We start from the raw sequence: 6,000 nt of genomic DNA, 5'->3' as shown, positions 1-6,000 counted from the left end.
TATTCTTTAGACTGTTTGTGAAGCTTAATTAATGCTGTAAATCCGTGTTAACTGATTTCAACAATCATTTTAAATGTTTAATCTTATTTTTTACTTGTCACTTTCTGAGTTAAAATGAATCTTTACAATTCACGCTGCATGTTTTCCAGAAAATTCAAGCCAGAATCCTTCACACAGAGTTTTTCCCCAAAATCTCCCCATCACTCATTTAAAAGACCATTAATTTCCTGCTCTATGTTGAATGGAAGTTAAAATGACTTTGGAAATAACAGGAACTTGCACTGTCTTCCTGTTGCAGACAATGGCTGTTCTGAAATGAAAGACAGGGTGGTGCCATGGCTGTAATTCAGCCATCTTAAGTACTTCATGTAGAAGATTATATTTCTTATATTATAGCTGAGAGAAGGAATACACAGTTCCTGTCATTAAGTACTGTACAAAGGAAGAAAGTAAACCTTCAGTACCTGGCGAGTTCAAGGGTAACCATGAAATTATGAGGCCTGACTAGACTCACAGAGGAAATGACGAAGACTTTATAACCCTAGTTTCTTAGAGAGGAGAAGGCCTCTACCAAAGGATAGATTAATGGCTAATTATTGCAGGTTTGCTCTCTTTGATTCCACTGGATGGTGCTACCTTTGCAGTTACGTTTCCTGCAGTCCATGACCACTCTTCTCTGCGTATCAGTGGGACTCTCGTGGTTCATCGAAGGCTGAAAAGATTGCAATTTTTTCATCCAAAAAAAGGAAAAAAGAGATTGGATAAGCTAAAGAAAAATCTATCTCCAAACGACAGGAGTTACTGAAATTAGGAAATCAGTATGCCATACTTCACACGCATCTCAATTATCTTCCAGAAGAGGAAGTGGATGTTTATAAACTGTGGATCTCTGACACAACGAGGGTATAATTTCCTGTTAAACCTAGCACTATGTGTGTGTAGGTTGTAGCTAAGAGGGATAGTCCCACTCCCCTGCCGGCAGCTGTGTGCTCCCGTTGCCTCATCTCCCCATTGCCTTATCTCCCAATGATCATGGGGCTGGTGGAGGGTATTGTTTCAACTAGCTATATCAGCAGAAATAAAGGACTTCCTGCTCCAAAATGAGTAGGATTCTCTCTGTTCAGGAGGCTGAACTCTCCCATCCTGCATAGTTACAGGTTTGTTGTGAGAAGGAAAACAAAACGTACTGGTGAAGGGAGAAGAAAGAGAGAAAAGGCCCATCCTACTAGCAGCAGTCAACAGCTACACCAGATTACATATAGCAGGAAACTATACCATTAGTATGTCAAAGAAATTAGTCCAGTGAATTATATGATTACACCGCAGTTACACTAAGAACAAGGGATTTAACAGTTAGAGGCAGTACCAGCCTGAGAACTTGATACCTTTCATTCCATCTATTCATATAAGGCAGTAGCATTTTAGTCAAGGTAAACAGTAATAATATATCATAGTATCAACCAAGATTAGAGTGCCACTGTGCAAGCAGGCAGTAATGCGCACTCCAAAGGGTCTCTAAGGAAACAAAGCACCAAGGAAAAGAATGAATTCTCCAGGACACTGATTGTGAACTCTGCCTTTGCCACTGCAATAATTTCAAAATTGTTTCAGAAACACTACTTCAAGTTTTTTAATCCCCTATGCTAATATTTCTTGTAATATAGAATGTGCATCTTTGAGTACAGGAAGTGCCTGGAGGATTTTGACACTGGAACAAATAAATTGCAACCAGGAGGAAAGCAGAGTTAGAAAAAATGACTTGAAAAAAAACCCAGCTGCTGTTGCTGAGATATCCAGTTACGGTTTTTGGGAATCTCTGGGACTAGACATCTACAGACATATTTTTGAAATTCTGCAGATTTCTAATGAGATAGACCAAATACACTAAAATTAATCTTCCTAGTTTAATAGAAAAATTATATATTTGCATTAGGAAACACACCAGAAATGTAGTTCTGAGGAGATCCAAGTAATAGTTTATTATCTCATTGGGCAACATTGAAAAAACCACACCAGGGTGATATACTGCAATTTGCTGTGGTAAATCACATGTTTTTTATAAACCGCTGAGGTAAATTTCATATGCTTAATGATCAAATAAGATCTGGACTGAAAAACCTCTTTGTTGTTGTACTGCACCAGGCAGTCACAACCAGATAGTTTGCTGTGTGGGTAGCATACCCATGAGCATGGGTAAACCCAGTGTGAATCTTGCTTACCTAGGCATAGCTCAGGTGAGGAGCTGCTCCCAGTTTCACTTGTGGAAGTAAGAACAAAAGTCTGGGTTGTAACGTCTCTCTCCTCTCCTGACTGCAGATTCCTTTTCAACATTCCTTTTAAAATAGAATGAAATAAGCTTTGGCTCTCTTGAATTCAATGGCAAAATTCCCATCACTTTTTCCTTGTTAGAAACCCTCATCTTAATACGTCTTTTTTTTTCTGATTGATTCAACAAAGCAATGGAAAGAAAGAAGCTGTTCTTCCTCCTGTTGTTTTGCCTGCTGCCCTGACCTAGGGATCTGCTCTTGACTTCGGTGCTGAGTGCCTCAGTGCTCTGGAATTTACTGTCTGAAAGGAAACACTGTGATTGCTATAGGACACCATGGGGCATAGGTTGCTTACACAGTAATGTCACTCTTTGGGTCATTGTAAGGCAGAAGGTAAAGGTGACAAGTGGTGTTTATCTGTCAATGATATCTTGTACATGCCTTGAAGTGTCTCCAAGCTGACTGTCCTGGGGAAAAAAGAATGCGCTCTAGGCTTTAATCTTTCCTTGTCTTGCTATGAAGAGTAAGATTCCATTTCTGGATGCTGCGTCTACATAGCAAATATTTCTCATCACTTCTCAACAAAGGTCATGTCTTATTTACATAGCAGAAAAGAACAGAGCAAGAAAATCTGTTTCCTAGCAGCCTACAGTGTTAGGTTGCAATTAAACTGAACTAGCCAGGTGAATCCAGGTGTCTTTCATCTACACTGGAAAGTTCAGTATATACTTAAGATAAAAAGCATAGACTTCACAAATCAGCTGCGGGCTTGAAAACAACCGATATCCTGAGATGCAGCATTCTTCTATGCTGCATCTTCTATTCTCTCTTGCAAAAGTAGAGTTTGTACATTTTTCTGTTGAATGCTTTTAGGCTTCCATTTGTCATTATGATTGCAATAATTTCTTTGTTATTTTTATTGGTAGAAAAGTTGCTTTTCAGATTATCAGTGATATCAAAAGAAACAAATGTACCAAGATCTAGAATGACCTATGTTAAATAGAGTATATGGCAAATGCAGAAGCTATGATATGATGCAGAGCTATAATGTAATTCCACATAATGTTATTAATATTATTAATAATGTAATATTTTCTGCAGACACAGAAAATAGGATTTTCAAGATTTCTGTTGGTGGGAGGGGATGTGGGATTGAATGGGACTTGGACACTGTCAAGCCTTATTCCAGCATCCCCCTGGGAAAGAATGTTTATTGGTTCTTTCTGATGAGAAGGAAGGCTCTATCTACTACTGCATCATAATGATTGTCCTCAGATTCAATAAGTAGCTGTTTCCCAGATGCTCCAAAACTCCAAATGCTATAACTCATGAAAAGTGGTTTTCCCTTAGATAAGTTTTCAAAATGTTGGTTTCTGTATCAATACAAAATGATATATTATTCATTCTTTAGTGAAAATACAGACACCAGCATACCAGACAGTCCAGCACCCATCTACATGGGATGGGAGAAATAATACTTTGCAATTCAGCCATAACTTTAATTATTTTTGTGAATTAAAGCAGTTCCAAATACAAGACTAAAAAGAAATAATCCTAGCAATTTGGTAATAAGAACCATACAAGATGAGAGGCATTTTCAAGACTGACTTGAATTTAAATTTAAAACTTGAATTTTCAAAGTGGAAAGACCTGAGTATGTCATATCCTAGTTGAATGTTGTGGCTACAGGCTGCATGTTATTTTGAGCTGCATATCAGCATTTTGGAGGTTATTTCTAGATTTTATTCTGTGTGGACTTGAAATCCTTTCCCATTTTCCTCTAAATTGATCATTCCTGCTTTTCTCAATATCTGTAAGACATTTCAGTGGAGAGTTCTGATATGGTTTGGTTAAAGATGCATCTCTGACGTCTTGTAGGAATCTGTCCAGATCCTATGAATGGTGACAAGCTGAAGATATTTCTCTGGTAATGAACAGACAGTGACTTGCTATAGTAGAGACTGAAGTCAGTGAGAGAGTTCAGTTCTAGGAATAGCAGCAAATAAGAAGTTATGGATACAGACCTACCAGCTGCAACAGCAAATAAGGGCTTTGGATATACAACCAAGGGAATTTATTAAAAACAGATGAGAGAATAATTTAATTATTTGATGCCTCAGTTAGTTGCTGACTGGAAACTGCAGAGGGAGTTGAACAGAGTTAAAATATGACACTCATGTTTTGGAGAGAAACAACAAAATTAATTGGGACAGTAATGGAGATAAAGGACTGAAAAAATTTATCATTTATTGGACCCTGAAGTGGCTGAGACAAGAGTTTGTGATGGCATGCAAAAGCCAGAGTGTGGTGGGTATAAACTAGTCAGAAGGCATTCACTTTACAGGAGATCAAAACACATGGTCACAAGCCAAGCTAAGGAAGGAGAATATCAAGTTATGAGAAAGGACATTTTACCCAGAGACATGAGGTAGCTTGTGCAAATGTGAGGGGTGCTTTTAGCAATAGGGTAAATTAATAAAAGAAGGGATGAGGAATACAGAGCCTCTAGTTCTACCTACTGAGGTAGAGGAGATGGGATAGAAAGAAAATGAAGCTCAGTTTTTTTCACATTGCGATTACTATGAAGGATTCAGTTCAATCATCTAGCAAGCAGGCAAACAGCTGAGCCAGAAGGAGATCTGGCCCTTTCATTTGCTCTGGAGTTTTGTATCCAGCACCTAAGAGCAAACTACTGCCTCATCTGGTTCAACAGCTTCACAAGATGAGTTACTGTCAAATTAGCTGAGTGATTGTCATATACAGTGTATATGACGTGTACGTCAGGGAAAAAAAATTGCTAAAAATCCCAGACTCATAGAATGAATCAGAAGACACATATACTGACAGAATGCATACAGGTTATGTGGTCAGATAATTGCAAGAATGCTTAGGCATCTCTGTGATCCAGGAAGCCAAAGATCAGAGATGACTAAAATGGAACAAAAACAAATAGGTAAAGAAGGTCAGACACTTTCTTCTTTTCAATTTTACCTTCTTTTTTAACCAGTCATCAGGCAATTGGAGCAGTTATTGATCAAAATCAACCAGATCTGATGGTTTAAAATAAAAAAAAAATAATAAAAAAATAAAAAAAAATTCAGTATTCTTAGTGCTGTGGCTGTCCAAAGAGACTTCAAAAAGTAAATCAGAAGTACCTGAAAACTGTAGCCACTACTGACTGATGATGGTCCAGAAAGACTTAATATTTTCTTCTGGCATTAGAGGAAAACACACGTGAGCCTTGTTTTTTCTTTCTGTATGAAGCATTGCAGGTGCTTAAGGCATGTTTTCAGCTAGGAGTTAGACTGAAACAAATAAAATATGGCTTATTATTTTCTTATGAAATTAATTGTTTTCCCTGCCATAACTATTGCTAAGGTACACTGAGGCATCACAGCCTAAATCTAGTCCAGTGGGTTTTTAAAATTGGATTCAAATTAGATTATAGAAAAGTTGCATCACTGGGATTTTTGGTCAGAGTAGAAGAGAATGTAACACAGAATCAAACAGTTTGAACCCCACCTACCAAGGGCAGGGAAAATGATGTTTCTGCCCGGGATTGAACCGGGGACCTTTCGCGTGTGAGGCGAACGTGATAACCGCTACACTACAGAAACCTGGCTGGCTTTAAGATAAAATGAGTTATACAGCTATAAAGTAAGGCTAGGAAAGAGTGAAATGGTGAACAGACTTTCAGGTGGTTTCTGCTCCACTGTTTCAATTTATTGAAAGT

The 6,000-nt window shown here is 38.0% G+C and overlaps 1 non-coding gene across 1 annotated transcript; it reads right to left on the bottom strand.

Annotated features, from left to right (window-relative positions):
* Positions 1 to 5,811: 5,811 nt before the first annotated feature.
* TRNAV-CAC (transfer RNA valine (anticodon CAC)) lies at positions 5,812 to 5,884 on the bottom strand. The gene has a single exon. It is a non-coding gene; the product is annotated as a tRNA-Val (tRNA).
* Positions 5,885 to 6,000: the final 116 nt, after the last annotated feature.

Source organism: Lagopus muta, chromosome 1 (genome assembly GCF_023343835.1).
Source record: "Lagopus muta isolate bLagMut1 chromosome 1, bLagMut1 primary, whole genome shotgun sequence".
Taxonomy (NCBI): domain Eukaryota; kingdom Metazoa; phylum Chordata; class Aves; order Galliformes; family Phasianidae; genus Lagopus; species Lagopus muta.
The sequence above is the reverse complement of the archived record's forward strand: the minus strand, read 5'-3'. Positions and strand labels throughout refer to the sequence as shown.